The sequence below is a fragment of the Helianthus annuus genome, chromosome 13 (genome assembly GCF_002127325.2).
Source record: "Helianthus annuus cultivar XRQ/B chromosome 13, HanXRQr2.0-SUNRISE, whole genome shotgun sequence".
NCBI classification, from domain to species: Eukaryota; Viridiplantae; Streptophyta; class Magnoliopsida; order Asterales; family Asteraceae; genus Helianthus; species Helianthus annuus.
Window position 1 is genome coordinate 60,951,808 of NC_035445.2, and position 14,941 is coordinate 60,966,748.

Genomic DNA, 14,941 nt, shown 5'->3' on the forward strand with positions numbered 1-14,941 from the left:
CTTTAATAACTAGTTTCTTATGTTGAAGGTGATTCTTCCTTATCGTTTGTCCGTGGTGTCTTGCCATTATTTTACTGTCTATATAAAATAAAAGATTTTCACCATTCATATCTCCACGGTCTATATGGAGATATGTTGGCTACCTGGTCGGGGGTTAAGGGAACGGTTTGGTAAGAGTCTTGCCATTGTTCAGTGTATAGATCCTGCAAAGGACCTGGGTCAAATTTAATAGGACCTCCTTCAATACCCACCGGTATTGGATGGCGCGGGTCCAAACTCTTTGACCCCCTCATAAGTTAAACTACTATTAAAACTTTAACCTGGCTACTTAGGACTGTATCCCTGCTGACTCAGACTACTTAGCCGAGGTTAACGTCACCTTCAAAAGAGGGGCCTACCACATTATGAATTAATAACTTAATTAATTATCTTTTAATAATCCGACCCGTTAGGATTGTATCCTTGCTGACTCAAACTACTGGGTTGAGGTTAACGTCACCTTCAAAAGAGGGGCCTACTACAATAACTAAGATAATCTCTTAAAATGTGCAAAAGTGCGAAAATAATCAAAGGTTACACTACACACGAGTCGAATCCAAGTTATTCATCTTGTCTATCTGTTTTTATTTTATTTTATTTTTCAGCATTTTAGTTAGTTTTATTTTTCTAGTTTAAAACCTTTTTTCTAACTTTTTATTTGATTAGACGTTGAGGATAAACCAGAACTAAAAGCTCTTGTGTCCTTGGACGACCTCGGTATCTTACCAACACTATACTACGTCCACGATGGGTGCACTTGCCTATATGTGTGTTTAGTGTTAGTAAATACCGTGTTTTATAAATTTAAAACTTGGCTAAAAAGTGTAAAAAGGGCTTAAAATATACACCTAAATATATTACACTACACGCACATCAGGTTTTTGGCGCCGTTGTCGGGGACACAAGTATTTTAAGAAAGTTAGGAATCAACGGCCTAATCGTTTTTCTAGATTTTTCTTTTATTTTTAGGATTTTCGTAATTTTTCAGTTCCTGCAGAGCTCAGCACGGGCCGTGCCTGGTCGGACACGGGCCGTGCCCAGCATTGTTAGTGGTAGTTTTTATTTTCCGAGTTACAGAGAGCTGAGCACGAGGCCGTGTCCAACTCCCCAGTAACAGGGATCCGGAAAACAATCACTGTATCTCCGACCACGAGCCGTGTTCATCTGAGCACGGGATCGTGGTGAACCTTCTGACCAACATTCTTTTCTGTTTTTATTGCAGGACTTGGAACTCAGGCGCCACATTTGCATTCTCCATGTAGTGTATGAGCTCCAGTTCCAGTAGAGACATAAAAGAACCCCTAGACGAACCCGAACGCCTTCTACGAAAGAGAATCAAAGCTAAAAACCAAGAGAAAGTTTCGGGGGACCTACTTCCAATGGCGGACCAACGTACCCTCATGGATTACCTACGAGCCACCGTAGGTAATCTAGGCGCCGCTATCAATGCACCGAATGTCGAAGCCAACAACTTCGAACTTTGGCCACATTTGATACAAATGCTTCAAAACTCCGCAACCTTCCATGGGCTTGCGGACGAGGATCCCCATCTACATATTACTAATTTCTTAGAAATATGTGATACCTTTCGGATCAATGGAGCATCCAACGACGCCATCCGCCTTCAAATGTTTCCATTTTCACTTAAAGACCGAGCTAAGGCTTGGCTCAACGCCCTCCCAGTTGGCTCGGTAAACACCTGGGATGAACTGGCCCAAAAGATTCTATATAAGTATTTCCCTCCTGCTAAAACGGCTAAATTAATGACTGAAATTAATACATATTCACAAGAGGATGGGGAATCCTTATATGAAACTTGGGAAAGGTTCAAGGAGCTACTAAGAAAGTGTCCCCATCACGGTCTTGCGGTGTGGCAACAAGTATCCACGTTCTACAATGGGTTGTTACCACACACAAGACAAACACTTGACTCTAGCTCCGGGGGACTTTTAGGTAATCGCCGCCCAAATGAAATATATAATCAAATTGAGGAAATTGCTCAAACCAATTTTCAGTGGCACACTCCCCGAGGCAATAAATCTATTGCCCCGGGCGCCCATAAGGTTGATGAAAGCGCTTCTTTACAAGCCCAAATCGAGGCCCTTTCTTCAAAAATCAAAAAACTAGAAATGACAAAAACCGCCTCGGTCATGGCTTGTGAAGGGTGTGGTGGGTCACACGAAAATTGGAGTTGTATGAAAGAGTTAGATGATCAAACATAGTCGGTAAACTACATTGATAATAGACCTAGGCCGTCGGGTCCTCCAACGGGTACCTACAACCAAGGATGGCGTAACCACCCTAACCTTGGTTGGAGAGAACCCGGCAATAGTGGTAACCAACAAAATTTAAACCAACGAACAAACTTTCAACAACCAAGAAACGAGTCACAAAATTTCTCTCAACAACAAGGTGGACGAGAAAGGCTTGAAGATACTGTATCTTGCCTCATCTCCGACACCGAAAAAAAAAACTCGGATCGATTTCAACAATTGGAATTGAATTTTAGAAATCAACAAGCTAGTATACAAAACATTGAAAAACAATTAAATCAAATAGCTCAGAATTTCTCCGAGAGACCACAAGGCGCGTTACCAAGTAATACCGAAACCAACCCGAAAGCAAAAGTCCATCTCATAACATTGAGAAACCGTACCGTAGGTTCCGAAGAGGCTCCACCACTGCCAACTGAAAGAAGCACAACTCCGTCCCAACAAGAAAAGGCTTCTCCACCGATTCAAGAGCCTACTAAGGCTCCTCCGGTTCCATACCCTAGTCGGCTAATTCGTCAAAAGACCGATGAGCAATTCGCAAAGTTCGAAAATTTATTAAAACAATTGCATGTTAATATTCCATTTATCGAAGTCCTAACTCAAATGCCTTGTAGGATCGTTTTCGGACCCGAACGAGTCGATCAGAAGAGTTTTGCTCAGTTTGAACGGCGGAAACAGACAAACTGAGTTCAATTCAGTAAGTATACTACTTAAAACTGTCTCTTTGATTGATAGAATGATGTTTACAGCGTGACGACACTTTGGCAGCACTTCGTTGCAAACCGGAAGATGGAACTACTGAGATTTCGCTTGAGGCTGCCTATTTATAGGCTTCTGATTCCGCTTGAACATGCCATGTGCATTTCAAGCGGAATAACATCATCAACATTCAAGCGAAATCAGCAAATACAATATGAGCGGAAACAAAACTATGTGATTTCGCTTGAAACTGTCCAGGTGACATTTCAAGCGGAATCACCCTAAAATCCCACTATCTCGTTTTTCGTGCCCTGATCTAACTATCTCTATACAAGACTCGATAAAAGACGAAGACGACAGACGGATGCACCAATAAACTCCCCCTCGGATGTTGACGGAGTCTTCAGTGTCGAATCTTCGCATCTTCAGTCTTTATCAGCCTTTGGGCTTCTCTTTGAAGTATTTGACGCTGTAAGCATCCTCAATCTCTATCTTCTCTTCTCTTTCATCACCAACAAACTCTTCCTCTCAGATGTTGACGTCTTCTCTAGACATTAGCACCAACATACAATCCTCCTCGAATGTTGAATCTTTAATTCTTGTCAGCAACAACAATCTTAGGATCAGAACCTTGCTCTTTGTCATTCAGACTCCCCCTCTCAATCAGCTGGGATCGCAGTCTGACTTTAACAAGATTCAAGATCGTTGCCTGGCTTAACACTCTGCTAAGGATCGAAAACCTGGCTCTCTTCAATCACAAGCTTCTCAGGATTGATACCTAGCTTTTCCTCAGACCTGCATAAATCTCTACCACAAACATAAGTGTTTTACAATGGAAATTTCACACATTCAGACACCACTTGTAAATTACATCACAAATTGATTTATCTTTTAGATTTTGATGAACCACTTGCAGGATTATCATTTACAAATCTTCTTATGACCACTTGTAAGATAAGTTTTAAACTCTAACTCCCTTTCACAAACTGTCATCATGTTTAGCACTTGGAATTTTGAAAATCAGCTCTCCAACACCAGTTGTCGAAAATCTTTTTGTATTTTTCAAAATTTATGCTAAAACACACTAAAATCTTTTTGGATTTTTGCAAATCAAAACTGACACCACATATAAAAATACAACTATGCAGAAATGAAATATATACAGACAATATTTTTGTGAGTTTTTGTAAGAGGATCATATCAGTTTATGAGATAAATCACCAACACCGTTAAGCTTCATTTCATTTTACGTTCTAAACAATTCACCTAGATTGTCAGTATATTGGTCCACTTAAATTTTCACACAAAGTTCAACTGTTTCGAGATACGATATTAATGTTTTAAGCACTTAAACTTAATCGCGTGTCCCACTACTTGAATATACTCCCTTATCGAGATCCCAATATTCAGTCTTAAGGTGAGTATACCTAGATGATATCTGTAAGGGGTTAGGTGGGAAACCGTGAGAGCTCAGGTCAGAACTTCCGTTCAGCAGAGAGATGACGGTTCGACTTTAGGTGTGTCCCCTTTAGATGATCTTTTCTTCAACAGCACATGATTAGCATTTTTCAATGTTTCATCATTTTTTATGCTGAGGGCGGCGCTTTTTCAAGCATTGCTGAAAGTGTTACACGGGGACTAGGTCAGAATTTCCATTCAGCAGAAGTCCCGGGATAATACCCCAGATATCACTGAGTATATAAAGACCTAGTATCTCAGAAAGAGGGACCTTTCAAACAAGATTTCGGGGGTTACCCATATATCCAAGAAATTGTTCCCCACGATATAAGTAAGTTTGAATTTAGGTTTACATCTCGTCACAATCTACTAAATGTGTAAAAACCTACTAGCATATCCGCATTGAGATTGTTTATCACATTTATAACTTTCCAATTCTTTAGCATGTTGTGATAGTCCACTGATGTAATATCATTTCCTCTTTTTCACTACAAAACTCTTTATTCATTTTATCATGTTTTTGGATTTTTCAAATTTTCTAATGTTTTTGAATTTTCTGAAATTTTTACTCCCCCTAATATGCAAACACATTTAAAGAAAATTTGAAAACAAACTGTACAAGTAAACTTGACAACCGATATCAAATTGCTTCAATTCGCCATCCACTTGGCGTAAACAATCAGAACTCCCCCTATCAACAAACTATTTTCTCATTTAGATTTCAAAACACTTAAGTTTGTTTTAATCAAAATGATTTTTCCGAAAAATAAGTTTAGTTCATTTTACCACTTGTAGGGATACCATTTATAGGTTCGGGGATGTGGTTCATCATATTGTCTTTCAACCAAAAATATGAAGATTACATCAAGTTCAAATTAATGACCTTGATTAATCATGCCATAAGTACCAACCTCTGTACCACTTGTAAGTAACACACAATCAAATATAAAAATGATGCCGATTCATGTTCCACGCTTACCAACCTGGGAACTCCGGCAAGTCAGGTTTTTCATTCAAAGAAAATATTCACCCAAGCCTGACCAGCCTTGGGTGTCACCGAGTCACCAACACTCGGCTTCTTACATCCCGTCTTCTTTTCATAGAACTCTTTAAACCCTTTGACTTTTCGATCAATCATCTTACCAAAAATGTGTTTTACCTTGGGGTTAAAGGCCTTTTCCACATCAAAAACCTGTTTATCAGAATAAAATTGGTTAGAAATTTCTACTTTATCAATTTTCTTCTTAAAATTTTCAGCCCGAAGTGGTGGAAAATTCTCATCATCCACAGTCGGAACTGATTTTTCACCATTAACCTTAATCTGTGGCTCATCTGATTTTGTGGAATCAGATTCATCGCCAGAAAATAGCTCCTCTGATTTTGACCTATCAGAATCATCGCTAGAACTCTCAACAGACTTCTTAACATCCCATTTTTAGTTGTCAGATTTAGCTCTCTTCTTGTAAAATCTGTTTGAATATTCACCAATCTCAAATGTAGAATTTTTGAATAATTTTGTTCTGTCAATTGGTGGTTCAAACTCAATCACTTTATCTTTTTGTTTACGAGAAACTCCCTGTTTTGATGCTATTGCTTTAGAACAATTTCTGGCAATATGTCCAACAAAATTGAATTGGAAACAGGTTCTCGTATCTTTCTTCTGTCCAGCAAACTTCATATCTTCTTGCTTCTTTGCAAGAAATTCTCTATTTGACTGCCTCCAGAACTCTTTCTTTTCTTCTTCTTCAGAAGATGTACCTGAAACAAATGTCATCATTGATTTAAAATCACGAACATATTTTTCATTTTTTTGTTTTTCTATTGGAGAAAAACCTAAACCTTTCTTTTTGAAATTACCGTTATGGTTTGGTTTCTTTTGAAAACCAGAACCAGAACTGTAACCCTTTTTTTCTTGTTTAATCGTTGTAAAACTCTTGAGGTGTATTTTTTAGGTTTTTCATTAAGATGTAAATCTTTTATTTCAGAAATATTAATTTCTGTGAGTTTGAAAACCTTTTTGATCATTTCTGTTTTGACACCTCTTATTGGAAATTCCTCATCAGAATATAATTTGTCTGAATCATTCAAAGTATATGCCACTTTAAATGTTTCATCATTCAAATTAGATTTTGATAACAGGAATTCTTTGTCATGAACTCTTTTGCCCTGTTTTTCATTTTGACCCGGAGTGTTGGACTCAGACTTTGACTCTGAACTAGACTCCGACTTTGACTCCTCTGTCTCATCGTTATCTAACACATGATCCACCACTTTCTTTATCAATTGAGATTGTTGATCAGTATCAGACGATGTAAACACAACATCAATATTTTCTGGCAAATTGACCGACGACTCCGACTCCCACCGTAAATTTGTAGCCTTTTGGACTCTTTCAGAATTTGGATTTCTGGGCAAATATCCATTTTCCAGCGGGGGTGGACACTTGTTGTAACTGACACCTTGTTTCTTACCAGAATTCTTTTTGTCAGTCTTTTTCTTTATGCCACTCTTCTTCTCAGTCTTCTTTTCTGCACTCTTTTCATCAGAAACTTTTCCAGCATTCTTTTCTTCAGTTACTTCATCCTCTTCAAATGCCTTCATGCCTTCAACAGTTGGATATATCCTGTCAATGACTTAAGAAGTACATGAGTAACTTTTCAACAAACGGTTTACTCTTTCAGTTTCAATTCTTTGTAACTCTAGTTTCTGTTCAAGAGCAGCACATTTCTCGATGTAATTGTTCACCACTTTCTGTTTAATCATGAAAGCTCCTTGAAGTGTCTTCATCGCTGTAGCTTGTTCTTCACTTGTATCATTGTACATGTTCATGGCTTTGTTCAGCACATCATAAGATTCCTTTAATCTGTTCATATTGTGAATCAAAGAACTGTTTTGTTTCTTTACAGCTTCACAATTTTCACAAATCACCGGACTCTTCTTTGCAACAGCTTCTTCATCAATCTCGAACTTTGGAAATTCTTTCACTTTCCTTCTCACCACCGGTACTGTTTCATCGTCACTGCTAACCGGTCTCTTTACCTTTTTCTTTTTCTTCTTGGCTTTCTCATCTTCACTATCACTTTCAGCCATCATCTTCAAATGATGTCTCATTTGTTTAGCATAGTATTCAGTACCATCATCATCACTATCTTCTTCAATTCTAGCAACAAAAGCTGTGTGAACTGGAGCTTTGTTAGGATCATAATCGTCCCAATTGAAATTCTCCCAGCTAAAACCTTCAGGTAATGTTTCGTCATCTTGATCAATCATACATGCTTTGCCATCAGCTGGTATATATTTATCCCAGTTGAATCCAGTTGATGAATTCTTCTCATCTTGATTCACCATACAAGCTCTTTTTGACGAATCTTCAATCACATTTCTTCCATGTGCTGTTTGTGCCTGATGTTGTTGTTGTTGAATTGGTTGTTGAGCAACTTGATGGTAGATGGCCTTTCGGTAGTAATCATTGTTGTTGTTGAAAGGATTCTGAGCTCCACTTACTTCGCGATTAGTGCACTCCCTCTTGAAGTGTCCTTTCTCCCTGCAACGAAAACAAGTGACTTTAGATTTATCAAAACCCAAAGTAGAAATATTAGCCTCACGGAGATCATTTCTTCCTGTGATCTGCTTGAATTTCTCAGCTCTCCTCAACACACTAGCCAAACACCATTTAATATCTATTAGCTCCATCTCTTCAGCATCTTTGATCGTAATCCTCTTTTGTAAGCATTGGATTCCCGATCTTTCCTGCAACAAAACAGTTGTATGATTCTAAAACCATTCCCAACAAAGACATGTGATTCTTAGCAACTTCCTCTGAGTAATCTTGATCATTCTCAAGATTTAATACAATATTACACTGAAGTTTTCTCCCATTCTTTGTTGCTGAAATGTTCGGATCAAATGATGGAAATGATGAGAAACTTGTCTTGCTACTTGATCCTTTTGAAGAATATTCAGATGAATTCTTGGCATTGAAAGCAGTTTCCACTTTTGGAGAAAAATTTGTGGTTTTCTCATTCAACCCTGTTTTGTAATACAACCCAATATCCTGTTCACCATTGAAATCTTTCATTCGAACAATCTTTCGTTGCTCCATCTCTTGAGCTTCCAACTTTTCAATGAATTTACTCAAAGTTAGCGTGTTAAATCCTTTCTTGTTTCTAAGCATCATCAGATATGTGCCCCAAGTCTCATGTGGTAATGCATCTGCTAACTTCTCTATCAGCTCTTCATTGTCTTTGTTGATGCTTACCCTCTTCATATTTACCAACAGATTGCAGTATCTTTCGATGATCTGCTTTGTGCTTTCATTTTTCAAACCACGAAACAAGTCAAACTCTTTCTTCAGAAATGATTTCTTGTTCTTGATCATCTCTTGACTACTGATATACGTTAAATTATACATGTTTTTATATACCCCAAAACACTTCCATTTTAAGCGTTTTTGACCGAAAACACGACGGTTTGGTACCAAAATCGGTACTAATATATTTTCAGGTCTTAAACAGAGCATAAAGGAAAATTCTGATGAAAACGGACAAATTCTGATGCATTTATGATAAAACGGGCAAAAATCTGATGACTTCTAGGTGTCGCACGACCGTGCATCCAACCGCACTACCGTGCGAGACCTCCGACCTCGGAAGCACTGCCAGTGCGACTCATGGTGCCGCTGATTTCTCGAACCGCACCCCCGTGCGAGCCAACCGCACCCCCATGCACCACCTGGACCATACTTTCTGATCACGATTCTGATGACGTTGCACTACCATGCGACCAGTCGCATGACTGTGCCAATCTGGTGACCTAGGCAAGTTGTCCACTAGTCCACTTGGCTGACTCGGGAAAGCTGAAACTGACGTCACCCGACAACACCTGACCGCACGGCTGTGCGACCAGTCACATGGCCGTGCCAAACTGAAAATTGCCTATAAATAGCAGCATTCGCTACAGATCAAAATGTTGGGTTTTTCTCCATGTTTCTGGGCGATTTTTGGGTTCCGAAGCAATCCTGATTAGACCCATTTGAAGCCTCAAGATCGAGTGGAAGCATAACCGATCCAACCCGTCAATTCCTTGCTTGTTTATGGTTCGATTCCTTGTTCTTGAACATGTATTCTGATCATTTTGCAAGTTATGAGCTGATGTTAGTTTATGTTTAATGTAGTTTATGTAATAATAGTTATAAACTTGTTTCTTGAATAATCTTTATGTTGTAATCTTGTTTGTATGAAACTTAAGTACTTTTTCATGTTTGAATCTTCATGATTATATAATGAACGTTTCATTGATGTTGAGTTCCTGATTATGTTTGATTATTTTGGATAATGAATCTGTGGTTAATGGGATGGTAACTATTCCTTGATTAATCACTTGTTTGTAAACTTGTTTACACCATGAAACTCGAGAGGGGTATTGGTTTTATCCAAGATATATCTTATTTTGACTAGGAATACTTTCTTGCACGTAAGGGTTCTAACGAATTATATGGTGTTGATTACACGTTCTTGCATGCAGTTTATGATCCTTGTTTAGTGGTTTTGGTCTGAAATTGCTGACATGGTAGATTTGTGTTCAAGACTTGTAAAGGTGAAATATGTTGTTATATGATCTACTTAAATGCTTATCCTCGTGGCTGTATTGTGACCATCGGTATTGCTTTCTTTGATAAGTGAGGTTAGAAAACTCCTAGCGGATGACTAATCTATCTTTAAAGGTTCACATGAATGAATATCAATAGCTCGCTAAAGAATGATTTTAGGTGGTTAACGTGTGTTTATCGCGTTAACTTTCCGAAGAAGCATCATGTTAGAAAACTCCTAGCGGATGACTAACTGTCTCGAAATTGGAAAATTGATTAAGTGCTTTTGTGACATACCTGATAGATAACATGTTTAGGATGTTCGTGAAACAAGATAACAGTATATTTATGTTTTAGATGTAATTTTAGATAATTTAGTTAAACAACCATTCACCTTTCCTTATATTCGGTAAAACAATGAAAGATTTAGTACATTATAACGCCCGTGTTCCATGGATCGATATCTCGCTCTTACCAATACTTTGCTGCATATATGACGGGATACACTTGTCCTTTGTTGTGTGTGTTTTAATATTAAGGTATAAACCATTTTTATAAATATTAAAACCCACGTGTGTGTGTAAAATTAATGTAAATAATATGTGTACATAATCACGCACCAAGTTTTTGGCGTCGTTGCCGGGGAACACGGCGAAATTAATGGAACAATCCGAGTCATTATTCTACCGGTGTACAAACTGTCAATAACTTTTAATATCTGTAAATTTTTGTATTTATTTATTTTCTTATACTTAACTGCTTAACTAACTTTTGTTTTCTTTAATTTGCTAACTTGTAAATACCTAGCCTGGCACGCCCACTAGGACTAACTTTTGACTAACTTTTCTTTTCTGTTTTACTAACCAACTAACTTTACTAACTCACTAACATACTAACTTTTTATTTATTGTTCGACTAACATTTTTTTTATTTATTTATTTCATTTTTTATTTAATTCAGTTATGTGTTCAGATTCGAACCATTTACTGGCAATCATTTAATTCAGTATTTTAATTTCAGTAATTTCATTTCTGTACTTCATTCATTTATTTATTTCAGTTCAGTATTTCTAATTCAGTATTTCAGTTATTTTAATTCAGTCATTTCATTTCTGTACTTCATTTATTTATTTATTTCATTCCAGTACAGTTATTTCAGTATTTTATTTATTTCAATTCAGTAATTTCATTCCTGTGTATATTTATATTTATGCCCGTGTTCGGAATCGACCCGCTTATATATTTATTTATTTATTTCATTCATTTATTTAATTTATTCTTTTATTTCAGTTACATTTATACATTTATTCTTTTCTGTCAATTTACTTATTTAATTAACTACTATTTATTCATTTATTTGTACTCAATTGTTTATTTTTTTTACTCCATGAAAATAAAACTTTCTGATAAAATCAACAGATTTTCTGGTAAATTCTGATGAATTTATCAGATTTTCTGATGGATTTTGATAAACCCATTTGATTTTCTAAGACAAAAATTTTCACTTCTGATGAATTTACCGGATTTATGGTAAATTCAGATGGATTTATCAGAAATTCTGATGGAAAGAAAATTTTCATCAGATTTTTATCAGTTCTTATCAGATTTTATGATATATAAAAATAAAAAAAATTATAAAAAAAAGAAAAAAAAGACTTTCTGATATAATCATCAGATTTCTGATAAATTTATCAGACTTCTGATGAAGTTAGTAGAACTTCTTGTAAAATATAAAAAATTCAGATTTTCAATGAGATAATCAGATTTCATCAGATTTTTATCAGATCTCATCATATTTTCTGAAAAAAAAAGAGGGAGTGTTCGGATATAAATAAGTAAATAAACAGGTAAATAGTTATATAGTTATGTATAATAAATTGTATATATATGTATATAATATAATAGTATTATTATTTATATTTATATTACTTATATTATTATTATGTTATTTTTTTCCGTATAATGCTTTCCTTTTTACTTGTAGGTTAATGTCCACAACCCCTGTACCCGCTATTGCTGAGCTAGGCAACGAACCAGAAAATAACCTAAGAAGAAGTAGGCGGCTTCGCGAAAGATCACTTGTTGTTGCACAAAGGATTGCGGCCGCAATCGACGAACCAGTGATACTTTCTGACAGCGAGAGTTCAGAGGACGAAAGAGGAAGCATTATGGCGGAGGACGACCAGCCGTTGAATGAGACCGGCCGTCCAGGAGGAGAGGGCTTGCTACCGAGCATCACCCGACCTATGATAGCAGCACCGAGTTTTGAAATCAAATCCAGTATAATTAACATGTTACAAAACTCTGTGTAGTTTGATGGGAAGGATCACGAAGATCCAGGTCGGCACATCGCTTCATTTCTCGAAGTGTGCTCGACTTTCAAAATTCGAGTCGTTTCTGAAGAGCAATCCGTTTGTGGCTATTTCCATTTTCTTTGCGAGACAAAGCCCGATCTTGGCTTTTGTCACTTTCAGCAGGGTCCATCACGACTTGGAACGAGATGGCAGATCTTTTTATGCAAAAATACTTCCCTCCGGAAAAGACAGCTACGCTAAAGAACCGTATCATGACATTTAAACAGGACGAAGGAGAATCTCTACATGCAGCTTGGGAGAGGTTCAAAGATCTTCTAATCGATGTACCACATCATGGGTTGTCCAAAAGACAACTTGTGTTGAACTTCTACCAAGGACTTAACTACGACTCACAAGAACGCATAGACGTATATGCAGGAGGCGATCTTGGAAAAAAAACACCAATGGAAGCCTATGCAATTATAGAGAAAGCTACCTTGAAGTCGAGTTCTCGTCACAGTGGAGTACGAAGTAAAGCATTATCTATTCCTGGAGTTCATCAAGTGGATACATATACAGCTCTTGCAGCGCAGATCGGAGCTTTGGCTGCAAGGTTTGATCAAGCTCAGAACGTTTCGAAGGTACAATCATCATGTGAGCAGTGTGGAGTGTCACACGAGCCAGGTACTTGTGAGCAGGGTGTTATGTTTACTGGCCATGAAGAAGTGGACTATCTGGGCAATCAAATAGGGCCCCAAAATAACCCATACAGCAACACATACAATCCGGGTTGGAGAAATCACCCAAACTTTGGGTGGAAATCTAATTCAAATAACCAAAACCCACTCAGATATGCTCAACGTGCTCCCGCGCCACAACAGCCCCAGGGACAGCCTTACCAATCTCAAGGTCAGTCCTTCTGTCACACCCCGATTTCCACGTGTCTCACCGGTGGGCCCGGTGGGGGATTACCGTGACGTAGTTGGCAACAATATAGTCAAACCACACAATTATATGAATGCACAGCGGAAGCATAAAGATAAATATATTTCAACATTGAATGTAATATCAAAGTATCACCATTGTTGAAATAAAATCCACAGGGGACCAATAATAATAATAAAAGTATTGTTCAACAGACGTAGGCATCTTAAGCTTGCGAGACTCTTTATGGATGCTAAGGAGAAATATCCAGCCAATTACGCTTAGTACCTGCATTTAATCTTTTTGGGAAAATACGTCAGTTTACACTGGTAAATACATTCAACCGACACTTTTGAAAAATGTTTATTAAAATTGATTTGAATGCACAAGGCACAAACTCTTTTATAACTTGGGAGAATTATTTAAATTTATAATCTTGTGAACGGATTACATGTTCCTTATGCGTTCAGTAGCCCGGATCTTGTCCGGGTTAAAGATTAATAGACGCACCACATCAACTATTTATGCACTGACGAGTGTACGCCTACACTCCGTGCTTAGGTCGTGGCCATTTTGTAAAATGCTGCAAGGGATATCCGGGACATGGTCATTAACCCCCCAAAGGCTTTTAAGTAAACAAAACTGTTTAAACGAGCCGATCAAATTATTCAATTAACCACCAAACGATGGAAGATTTGATGCCCGATCAAGCGGTATTTTATATACCGTAACCCAAGCCCGTATAACGGAAAATAAGTTAAAAGTATTTACCTTTGCAAGTATAAATCCTTAATCGAATAAATTGAAAATAGCTTTTACTGGTCTCCTATTCTGGAACGAAGGTTTAAAATAACCTATTAGAATCCAAACGGGTCTTTAATTTAGCCATAGCTTAGACCCTTCAGTTTCAAAGAATAATTACGGTTTAATCGCGTGAAAGGCGAAAACCGGGAATGGAATGTGATTTGGACCCAACAAGTTTGAAGACTTGTTTTATATGGGTATAATAACCACACTCTGGATTTTGGGGTCAAAACAATATGGTTTGACCCGTTTCGGCTAGTTTATGTAAACTAGTTACATAAGCCGAACCGTGCGCGCAAAAGGCGTAACGGGTAACCGTAAGAGTCCTACACTGGTTTCCTAAGTCAATATGCTTTAAAGAGATTGTGGTATCAGTAGGATACCTTCCATAATGCCCGTAACGAGTTGAAATCCATTTTATGCCCCGTAGGGGTATTTCGGTCATTTTAAAGATTTATAAAAGAGGTTTCCATGTTCTACAGGAAATCTGAGTTTTCCGAACAGTTTATAAAGTTCAAAATACTTTATTTATTATTTAAAATCAGTAGCAACTGGAATCGGGTCAAAAGACCTTGTAGAACTCAAGTTATGTCCGAAAAGGGTATATTCGTTAATTACCGAACCGATGCCATAACCGCAGGTGATGAGCAGGCTAAAAATAATTAAAAATCTTTAAAATCCCAAAATATTATTTTACATCAGTGTGTAAAAGGTTTGGTGTCGAAATCTAGGTTTAGATAGGCGTTATGCTATTTGCGCCATTTAATTACAAAAGTTTCCGTAATTGCGCTATTTAGCATAACTCCTATTCTGGAACTCGGATTGACGTGAAATTTTAGGGACATGCTTAGAAATCAGTAACTA

The 14,941-nt window shown here is 37.4% G+C and overlaps 1 non-coding gene across 1 annotated transcript; it reads right to left on the reverse strand.

Moving 5' to 3' along the window:
* Nucleotides 1–1,796: 1,796 nt before the first annotated feature.
* Nucleotides 1,797–1,903, reverse strand: LOC118486021. The gene has a single exon (XR_004877878.1). It is a non-coding gene; the product is annotated as a small nucleolar RNA R71 (small nucleolar RNA).
* Between the last annotated feature and the right edge of the window lie 13,038 nt (nt 1,904–14,941).